The sequence below is a fragment of the Triticum aestivum genome, chromosome 3D (genome assembly GCF_018294505.1).
Source record: "Triticum aestivum cultivar Chinese Spring chromosome 3D, IWGSC CS RefSeq v2.1, whole genome shotgun sequence".
NCBI classification, from domain to species: Eukaryota; Viridiplantae; Streptophyta; class Magnoliopsida; order Poales; family Poaceae; genus Triticum; species Triticum aestivum.
This window is the reverse complement of record NC_057802.1, coordinates 264,761,486-264,773,080: the sequence shown is the minus strand read 5'-3', so window position 1 is coordinate 264,773,080 and position 11,595 is coordinate 264,761,486.

The following is an 11,595-nucleotide window of genomic DNA, read 5'->3' as shown; positions in this document are numbered from 1 at the left end:
GCGGCCCTGCCGTCCCCGGCCGACGCCGCCCCTCCGGCGCCCGACCTCCGGCCTCTCCCTCCTCTCTCCGGCGAAGGCCGCCCGCGCCGCCGCTTGGGACCCCGGCCTCGATCTGGATCGGATCTGGAAGAACGTACGTTGACTTTCCCGAAGCCCGAGAATCTTCTAAGTTTTTTTCTGTTACAGCAAGTGCACATGTTCATAGCATCGTAACTCTCTGCATATAGCTCCGTTTCGCGCGTGCAATATGTCAAATTGTTCGTCTCGTGATGCACTACATTTTGTTAAATTGCACCATGTTCATTAGGGGCCATCTGGATGCCCAAATCTCTGGTGCAAGAGTGCTAGTTGCTGTTAACTGCTGGTTCTTATCAGAACTTGGAGATTTGTCATTTTTGTATCATTTAATCTGTGCATCTTATGGGCATGAGCTCTACATGTGTTTTGTTATATGCCATGCCATCTTTCCAGTGGGGTATGCCATGTATTTTTGTGATCTCTGTGGTGACTAGCACAAGCATGCAAAGTAGGCCCCGTAATGTTTCTGATTTCAGGGACTTGGTGATTTCTCTAAGTCTGTCTGCTGTTATTTTGTTGCCATGTAAACTTGATGCTACAAAGAGATCCATGCATATTTTGGGGATGTTCAGTAAGGATATTTTGTAGATATTGTTGTAATTGATTCATTTCTGCCCTTGTTTGCAATTATGGAATTCCATAGCATGACTCAATCTTGCTCTACTTGTGCTATAAAATATTTCTGGCAGATTCTTAACATGATATGCAATTTTGCCGAGCTTATTGTAGTTGATCTATACATGCTATGTATTTGCTCTTGCCATGGATAGCTTCATAAACATGCCATATTACTGTAGGTATGCTTGTTTTGTCATGCATTTCTTTATGGTGAGTGCATCAATCTCACCAACATGCCTTCATATTATTATTTTTGTCATGCTCTGTTTTCTGCTAAGTCTGAAACCTGATAACGAAACTTGCTATGTTTACATGCTTGCCATCATATCTTCTGGTCCTTTTTGGCTTATGGTCAGTAAGGGACTTTTGTCATATGCATTTAGTGGAATACTGTCATGCCTTGTTTTGCCATGTTAAGTTCCTGTAGCATGTTGTTTTCGTGCTCTGAACATTGCTACCTGATGCTGTTTTCTGCCATGTCCAGTAATTTCACCAAGTCTGTGATCCTGTTATCTTTTGCACTTTTGCCATGCTTGTTTGAGCTTGTTATGTTGTGATCTAGCCATAGCTCAGTGTTCATCTTTTGTTAAGCATATCCTGTAGATTACTGCCATATGCTTTGTTGCTATGTTGGAGTGTTGTAGCATTGTTACTTGTTGCATTTTAAGTGCTATCATGCTGTTAATCGCAGATTCGTGTCATTCTTGTTTTGCTTGCCATTTGCAAACCGTACATCCGTTTCCGGTGATCTTTATATCGATTTCGACCGAAATTATCTCATCTTTCCAGTGGCATGCTTGGTTTGCCAATTTACTGCCTTGTTCATCATTTTCCTTCCGGAGCACGCATATGCATCGCATATCATATCTCGCATATCATACATGTTTTGCATCATGTTGCTCGTGCATTCCTCGTGATTGATTGTGGTTCCGTTGCTTGTGTTCTTGTCTTGGGTAGAGCCGGGAGACGAGTTCGTGAACGAGGAACCTGTTGAGTACGCTTACGAGGATCAAGCTTTCGACAACTCTGAGAACCTTGCAGGCAAGATGACCACCCCTCGAAATCACTTCTATCTTTGCTTTGCTAGTTGTTCGTTCTATTGCCATGCTGCGCTACCTATCACTCGCTACATCATGCCTCCCATATTGCCATGTCAGCCTCTAACCATCCTTTCCTAGCAAACCGTTGTTTGGCTAAGTTACCGCTTTTGCTCAGCCCTTCTTATAGCGTTGCTAGTTGCAGGTGAAGTTGAAGTTGGTTCTATGTCGGAACATGGTTATGTTGGGATATCACAATATCTCTTATTTATTTAATGCATCTATATATTCGGTAAAGGGTGGAAGGCTCGGCCTTATGCCTGGTGTTTTGTTCCACTCTTGCCGCCCTAGTTTCTGTCATGCCGGTATTATGTTCCTTGAGTTTGCGTTCCTTACGCGGTCGGGTGATTTATGGGACCCCCTTGACAGTTCGCCTTGAATAAAACTCCTCCTGCAAGGCCCAACCTTGGTTTTACCATTTGCCACCTAAGCCTTTTCCCCCGGGTTTTCTAGAGCCCGAGGGTCATCTTTATTTTAAACCCCCGGGCCAGTGTTCCTCTGAGTGCTGGTCCAAACTAGAGCCCTTTGCAGCGCCACCTTGGGGAAACTCGAGGATTGGTTTTAGTTGTACGGACTGCTCATCCGGTGTGCCCTGAGAACGAGATATGTGCAGCTCCTATCGGGATTTGTCGGCACATTCGGGCGGCTTTGCTGGTCTTGTTTTACCATTGTCGAAATGTCTTGTAAACCGGGATTCCGAGACTGATCGGGTCTTTTCGGGAGAAGGTTTATCCTTCGTTGACCATGAGAGCTTATGATGGGCTAAGTTGGGACACCCCTGCAGGGTATTATCTTTCGAAAGTCGTGCCCGCGGTTATGAGGCAGATGGGAATTTGTTAATGTCCGGTTGTAGAGAACTTGTCACTTGACCCAGTTAAAATACATCAACTGTGTGTGTAGCCGTGATGGTCTCTTCTCGGCGGAGTCCGGGAAGTGAACACGGTTTGAGTTATGATCGACGTAAGTAGGAGTTCAGGATCACTTCTTGGTCATTGCTAGATGACGACCGTTCCGTCGCTCATTTGTGGCAGAAGTTGTCATTTTCTTCTACATTCTTGATTCCAAGGATCTATGTTCTATTATTTATTTTTTCCGGAGGCATTGTGATGTTGCTCTCTTCACTCATCTTCTCGGTTTGTGAGGACCGTGCTCTTTTTGTGCTTATCAATTTCCAACTGGAGTGTCGTGCCCTCTTTTCAAGTTCTTCCCATTCTGGCAAGTTTTGCCTCCCTTCTCAACTGGAGTGCTGTTTGAAATCTTTCTTACCCCTTGTGCCATTCTTTCATTAGTTCCGGAGGCAATGTGTTGTTAATTTCATCGAGTATCCTCTCATCTTGTCAAGATCATGTTCAATTCCTTCCATTTACAGTCGGAGTGCTGCCCAAATTATATCATTCTCATTCCTTCTTTATCTTGTTTTAACCGGAGTGGTTTAAATATCTATTGTGTCACTTAACCTCAAGGTTCTCATGGTGTTCCTTGTCTCTCTTTTCTACCGGAGTCTTCTCAATTTTGTTCACCTTTGTCGTGTCATTTCTTCAAGCTTTGCGACCTCTCAAGGTTCTTTGTTTTCACTCGTTTGTCAAAGAAGCAACTTAGCTTTACCTTTTCTCTTCCTCTTCCGTTTTTCTCCGGTGCCATCCTAGATCTCGGGACGAGATCCTCTCGTAGTGGTGGAGTGTTGTAACGCCCCGAGACCGACGCTCCGATTGCCTTCCTTGTTTTGCGAGTCAGCTGTGTTTTATTTGTGTGTTGCATTCATCATCGCATCATTCGCATTGCATCGGCACTCTGTTGCCGTCATTTTTTTCAAACTTGCATCCGCTCGTAGTTGCCGCGTCCCCCCTAACCGGATTTTCGATTCTCTCTTGTATGACCGTTTGACCCTCTCAGCACAACCACCGACCCCCTCCCGCGCGTCCGAAAGTTGTCCCGTACCCGACCCGGGTTGTTGTTACCGTTTAGTCCGGATCATCCCCTAACGTCTACAAAACATCACCGTTTTCTTTGTTGGACTCTCCTAGCCTATTTTCCTCGAGCGTCCGATTTAAATCGGAGGGCCCAAATATCCTCTAATCTAATCCCATGAGATATATATTAGTCCAACCCTAGAAATTAGGAGCCTTGTCCCATCCAGCCGCCGCCAGCATCTCCCACCTCGGGATCCCTCCAGATCCACTCTCTCTCCTTCCCTCGTTTTCCCCACCGGACCAATCCATCTCCCACCTCGACTCCGAGCGCCCTGCAGCCTCCCGCGTCTGATCCAGGGAGAGCAGCACCCTCCCGAGCTCCTCCATGTCGTGCTCCTCCTCGAGCCCGAGGACGTGCCTCCTTTGCTCAATCCCCACCGCGACAAGGCCAGCCCCCGTCGCCCTTCTCCTTTTCCTCCGTCCTTCTCCACATCCCTAATCTCTCTACTCCCTCTCTGCTGCTATGGTCAGGTGCCTCGTCGTCCGCGCCAAGACCAGCTAGCAGGCGTTCGTCGTCTTGAACCTCGCTGGGATCCACCTCCCCTTGTCCAGATCGGCCGGTCTCCGCCATCCCCGTCTTCATCAACTGCGAGGAGCACCGACGCCTATCTTCGTCGCCACCCACAGGAGCTTCCCCGCCGCCGGATCGGGCCGCCTCCGCTCAGTTCCTCTCGCGTCGTCGCCCCGGGTGCTCTGCCCGTCGCCATGAACGCCCGCAGGAGCACCAACACCACCAGCAGCCGTGCGCCTCCTCCCTCTTCCCAGCGGAGCCCCGTCCTCCCCGCGCCTGTCCCGTGCGCCCGGCGCGACGCCGGCAAGCAGCAGCAGCACCCAGGTCGTCGTGCCTCCTCCTCCTGTCCTTCTCCTGCTCGCCTTCTCTCTGCTTCCCTTCATCTTTTCCCTCTCTGAATCCTCTCTCTGTCTTTTCCTTCTTCAGGAAACAACAACAGCCACCGCCCTCCTTGGAGCTCCCATGGCCGACGCCTCAAGCTTGTCTCCGTCGGATCCGCGCCCGCGCCCTGTCCCTGGTCGCCTCCACCTGGATCCGTTCCACCTCGCCTCGCCGTCCCCGTCCTCAAGTCCGGCCGTGGTCATCGCCCCCTGCATCCTCTGCTTCGAGCAGGAGGACGACCGCTCCAGCCCGCTCGCGTTGACCCAGTCCAGCGCCCACCTCGGCCTTCCCTCCAGCCGGCCTGCATGCGCCCCTCTTGGGCCTCCTCCATCGACCGGGCCTCAGCCCATGGTGAGCAGCGCCCAGTGCCCGCTCCTGTGCACCAGTGGGCCAGCCAGTTTAGGCCCGCAGTGTTTTTTTTCGCTGCTGCCAATTTCCTAATTATCCAGAGACTGCCAGTTTTACAGAAAACCCCTTGCACTTCATGCATATAATAACTCTTTAACCGTGCATCGGTTTAAAATGATTTAAACATGTAAACTGCTTAGAAATTTGTGTAGTTTAATAATATGCCATTTTCAGCCATGTTAAAATTGTTTAAAATGCTGTTTGATTAAATTTGCTCAAATAACATGTTAAAATGATTTATTTCATAACTAAATAACCGTAGCTCGGATTTTAATAAATTATATATGTAAATGGGGTAGAAAAATGCATAGATTAACATGGTGCACTTCATTTTGCTGTTTAACAATATTAAAATTGTGTTTATGGCAGAACAGTACCAAATCTAAAATATGCACATGAGGATTTTCCGGAATTGTTGTTTGTTGTTCCGGCCTCATTTAAATTGCCTAAAATAGGTAGTTTCCTTATGCTTCACCTCTTGCCATGGTTAACAACATTTAACATTGTTGGGTACATAAACGAGAGAGAACTAAATAATTAATGTGGTGTTTCGTCAGTATGCAACTCGTTGCATATTGAGCTCCACTTAATTTGTAGTGGGGTTTGTTGCATTTTCCCATGCCATACCTCATTTAAACCGGACATGCATCATACTTGATTGTGCATCATGCCATGTGTATGTGGTGGTTGTTCACTATGTTGTTTGTTTCTTTCCGGGTTGCTTCTCTCATTACCTTCGGTTTCGTTCCGGAGTTGAGAGGATTCGTTCGACTACATCCGTTTGTCTTCTTCATGGACTCGTTCTTCTCCCTAGCGGGATTTCAGGCAAGATGACCATACCTTCGAAATCACTTCTATCTTTGCTTGCTAGTTGTTCGCTCTATTGCTATGCCACGCTACCTACCACCTGGTATATCATGCCTCCCATATTGCCATGTCAAGCCTCTAACCATCCTTTCCTAGCAAACCGTTGTTTGGCTAAGTTATCGCTTTTGCTCAGCCCTTCTTATAGCGTTGCTAGTTGCAGGTGAAGTTGAAGTTGGTTCCATGTTGGAACATGGATATGTTGGGATATCACAATATCTCTTATTTAATTAATGCATATATATATATATATATATATTTGGTAAAGGGTGGAAGGCTCGGCCTTATGCCTGGTGTTTTGTTCCACTCTTGCCGCCCTAGTTTCCGTCATACCGGTGTTATGTCCCTTGATTTTGCGTTCCTTACGCGGTTGGGTGATTTATGGGACCCCCTTGACAGTTCACTTTGAATAAAACTCCTCCAGCAAGGCCCAACCTTGGTTTTAACATTTGCCACCTAAGCCTTTTTCCCTTGGGTTCTGCAGACTCAAGGGTCATCTTTATTTTAACCCCCCGGGCCAGTGCTCCTTCGAGTGTTGGTCCAAACTAGAGCTGTTGAGGATATAACCATTAGAGTCACCCGCCCAGGAGGGGCCGGGTTACGTCATGATGGTCATCACGCGAAGCCCAGTACCAAGCTTGAAGACGGCGGGTTAGATAATGGGCTTAAGACCCGGAGGAGGCTTAAGGCCCATAGTGATAAACCGCCGTATGGCAAGACTTGTAGTGTAAGGCAAGAATAGTTGAGAGTCCGAGCCGGACACTCTTATGAGCCGGCCGGGACTCTGAGAGCCGCTGGGCGTCAACCTCTCTATATAAAGGGACGACCCGGCGACGGTTGAGGGACAAGGAAGATCTCTTCGAGAGCCAGGCATAGCAATTAAGCTCCCTGGTCATCGAAACTGTAATCAATACCACCTCAACTGGACGTAGGCTTTTACCTTCACCGTAAGGGGCCGAACCAGTATAACCCCCGTGTTCCTTGTCCCGTTTAACCCCTTTAAGCTTCCTAGCTGCGATGGCTCCACGACTATGTCCTAGCTCGAGGACATCTGCCGTGACAATTCCACGACAGTTGGCGCCCACCGTGGGGCCAGCGCACGGTGGATTTGAGTTCTTGAAGGGCAGCTTCGAAGGGCTCAAGGGATACGCGGTGGGCCGGATGACCAAGAGTCGTCGCGGAAAGCTCTACATCGACGATGCAAACTGGGGCCCCGACGCCGGCTCAATTGAGTACGGGTACCGGGCCCCCTTTGGCGGAATTCATGTCTTCATTGGCAAGATTGGTGAGCCGGGCCCTGAGCCGAATCTCTGCGCCGATCTCATCGAGACGGCTCAGCGTGCACGACCCGCCCGGGCTCTACCTGCCTTGAAGCACGCTTTTGTGGGATGTGTTCATGGAGGACTCTCTGAAGGGTCTGGATCTGGCGATGAGACGGCTGCCGTCTCTGACGGCGAGTCGTCCACGGATGAGTCAAACTCATTGTATCAACTTCAAGATGGCAGGCTCAGGGGTTGTTCCGACGGCGAGAGTATTCCGGACCCCTTTGAACCACCGAGTCGGGTTGGCATCTTCATGGCCGGCGCATAACCTGTTCAGAACCCCGCCTCCGGGTCAGGAAGCCCGGTGCCCTCACCGGCTCAGGTGCTGATGGATCTTACAGATAGGATGACGGTCCTGTTGACCGCTACGGTAGCTCCGGAGGATCAAGTTCAACATGACGCGGAGGTGGCACAGTTAAAGTTGGATCTAGCGAAGGCCAAGGAGGATCTGGCGGCGGAGGGGATCAGGATGGCTGCAGAGAGGGCGGCTCTCGACGCCCAGACTCAGCTGATTCAGGCACAGTCCTTCCGGCTCATGATGGATCAAAACGCATCCAATGAGGTCATGAGAAGGAGGCATCAAAAGGCCCAATCTCGACTCTCTCCGGTTTACGATCCTCGAAATCTCTTCAACACGCCGGGTGCAGGGTCTAGTAACCCGCCGGAGATCATAGTGCCCGGGGCTGGGACACCAATTCAGCCCCAAGTGATGGGACCTCCCCGGATGAACCCTGCCCCGCCTCAGTACGTGCCAATACCACCGGGTCATTATGCCAACCCGCTGGAAAACATGGTTGCCGCGGCGGCGCGGCTGGCGGCTCTTCCAATTGATGGCGACTCTCCAACGGCTGTTGAAACCCGCCGGGTCAGAGAACTCCTTCAGACAGCTCTGGCGCAGCAAGAGGCGTACTCTTATAGCCGGGACAGGATCCATTCAACCCCTCATCCAGGCCGGAGCCCGAGTTATAGCAGACACATGGTCTCAGCGACCGGCTCAAGTAATGTCCGACGCCGTGACTTGCCACCTGGCCACGGCCCGGCTCATAATGGGGCCTTTCACGCGGCAGACCAAGACAGAGCACGGCAAGAGGCGGAGCAGGTGCCTCAGGTGATGGCTTACCAGACACCCCGGGCTTATCCGACGGCTTCCGTCGACGTGGGTATCCCTACGAGGACTGGAGGTGTCCCTTGTTTAGTGCCGGCTCTCCGCAATGAACATCTACCCAAGGACTTCAAAGGGCCTAGGAAGGTGCCTAATTACACGGCTGATTTACAACCCGGAGCCTGGATCGAGAGTTACGAGATGGCCATGGAATTGCTGGAGGTCAGCGAAGCGGCGATGGCCAAGTACTTCACCATGATGTTAGATGGGACTGCCCGCACTTGGTTGAAAGGGCTGCCACCAAATTCTATCGGGTCTTGGGCTGAGCTGAAAGCCCGATTCATCCAAAACTTCAAAGATACCTGTAGGCAGTCTATGTCAATTGTGGATTTGACTAATTGTAAACAGCAGGAGGGTGAGTCTACGACACATTGGGTTCGCCGGGTCAAAGAGATAGTACATTCATCTGATAAGATGGATGCAGGCTCTGCAGTCTTGATGTTGGAGCAGAATTGTCGTTTCCTGCCCCTGAAGATGAAACTCGGGCGGCTCAAGCGCGACTGCAATGATATGGGTACACTGATGGCGACTCTCGTCAAGTACGCCGACTCTGATAGTACCAAGGACCCCGCTTCAGATGATGGAAGGACAGGGAAGGGAAAAAAGAACGGCAATGGCAAGGGTCCTCAGCATAACCCGGCAAACCAAGGAGGTAACAAGCGTAAGGCTGATGGCAGCATGGAGTTTGTGGCCAATGCCAGCTCACAGGGTAACAACCAGCGACGTAAAGGGAGGCCACCTCCCCGAGCTGGCGGTTCAGGCCCAACGCTTGAGCAGTTGTTGAATGAGCCTTGTCCAAGGCATGGCTCCAGGGAGAAGCCAGCTACTCATCTATGGAAAGATTGTGCAATCATGAAGGCCTTTAAGAACTCCAATGCCTTTAATGGCAACAATGGCTCGGGCGGCGGCTCAGGCGCCGGCGGCTTTCATGGCCCGGGCGGCGGCTTAAATTCCAATCCTCAGAATGTTCAAGGGGGCTTTAATCAGCAGTCCGGCCAGGGTCATCAACAGCAACAGGGGGGATACCAGACCAATCCAAAGCAGCTCAATGGTGGACAGTACCATGTGTTTACCACCAGTCTGTGTAAGCGAGATCAGAAGCTTCATAAGAGGGCTGTGAATGCTGTTGAGCCGGCGGTTCCACGCTATTTAAGATGGTCTGAGCAGCCTATTGTGTGGAGTAGGGAGGATCACCCTCCCCGGGTTGATAATCCGGGTCATTTGGCCCTGGTGGTGGCTCCTCAGGTGGGAGGATATAAGTTCACTAAGGTGCTCATGGATGGAGGCAGCAGCATCAACATCCTCTATTATGAAACCTTCCGTCGCATGGGGTTGATTGATAAGAACCTCAGCTAGTCCAATACTATTTTCCATGGTGTGGTGCCTGGTAAGTCGGCTTATCCAGTTGGTAAGATCAAACTGGAAGTGACCTTTGGAGATGAATACAACTACAGGGTGGAAAAATTGACCTTTGAGGTGGTCAAGATAAGAAGTCCGTACCATGCCATATTTGGGCGGCCGGCTTACGCCAAGTTCATGGCACGGCCGTGTTACATATACTTACAGCTCAAGATGCCAGGTCACAATGGGACCATTACGGTTCATGGCAGCCGAAAGATAGCCTTGGAATGTGAGGAAAGCGACGCGGCTTATGCAGAGTCTGTTTGTGCAACAGAGGAGTTGAAGTTTTATAAAGACAATGTTGACCCAACAGATATGGCATCTCTGAAAAAACCGACCACGGAGCATGAGCCGGCGATGAAATTTAAGTCGGCTGATGAGACTAAGCTTGTTGATTTCGTTCCAGGTGACTCATCTCAGCAGTTTAGCATCACTGCCAATCTGGATCCAAAATAGGAAAGCGCGCTCATCGAGTTCATCCGTGAGAACAGGGACATTTTTGCATGGAAACCTTCTGACATGCCAGGTGTACCTAGAGAACTCGCTGAGCACACTCTCAATATTGATCCGAAATTTAAGCCGGCCAGGCAATTCCTTCGGCGGTTTAATGAAGAGAGGCGAAAAGCCATTGGTGAGGAGGTGGCCCGGCTCTTGGCGGCCGTGTTTATTGTCGAAGTCTTTCATCCAGAATGGTTAGCTAACCCGGTGCTTGTGCTCAAGAAGAATGGCACCTGGCGGATGTGTGTGGACTACATGGACTTAAATAAGGCGTGTCCGGCTGATCCTTTTGCTCTCCCCCGTATTGATCAAATCATTGATGCTACGGCGGGTTGTGAACGCTTAAGTTTCTTGGATGCCTATTCTGGATACCATTAGATTAAAATGGCAGTCAAGGACCAGGAGAAGACGGTGTTCATCACTCCCTTTGGAGCCTTATGTTATGTGTCTATGCCTTTCGGACTCAAGAGTGCACAAGCGACTTACCAGCGTTGTGTGCAGAATTGTCTTCATAACCAGATTGGGCGCAATGTTCATGCCTATGTGGATGATATCGTGGTTAAATCCAGGGAAAAAGAGACTCTGGTCGATGACCTTAGAGAAACCTTTGATAATCTCCGGGTCTACAAGATGATGCTTAACCCGGCCAAGTGTGTTTTTGGTGTTCCTGCGGGTAAGCTCTTGGGTTTCCTGGTTTCTAACAGAGGCATTGAAGCTAACCCGGAAAAAATCAAGGCAATCACCTCTCTGGCTAAGCCAGCGTGTCTAAACGACGTCCAGCGTTTAGCAGTCCGCATTGCTGCTTTGAGCCGGTTTATAAGCCGCTTGGGTGAAAAAGCCATGCCACTTTACCAGTTGATGAGGAAGACTGATGACTTTGTCTGGAATGATACTGCTAATACTTCTTTTGAGGATTTGAAGAGACAGCTGGCGGAGCCCCCAGTCCTTGCTGCTCCGGTTGACAAGGAGCCCTTACTACTGTATGTAGCTGCTAACACACGAGCCATCAGTGTGGCTGTGGTGGTGGAGCGCAAGGAAGAGGGTAAGGAATATCCGGTTCAGCGGCCGGTTTATTACGTCAGTGAAGTGCTCATCGAGTCCAAACAGCGGTATCTGCATTGGCAGAAGCTTGTTTATGGTGTGTTCATGGCAAGCCGGAAGCTTAAGCATTATTTCCAAGGTCACCCCATCTCTGTGGTTAGTTCTGCTCCCCTCGGAGATATCATCCAAAACAGAGAAGCCACAGGGAGAGTGGCTAAGTGGGCTATAGAACTTGGGCCTCATG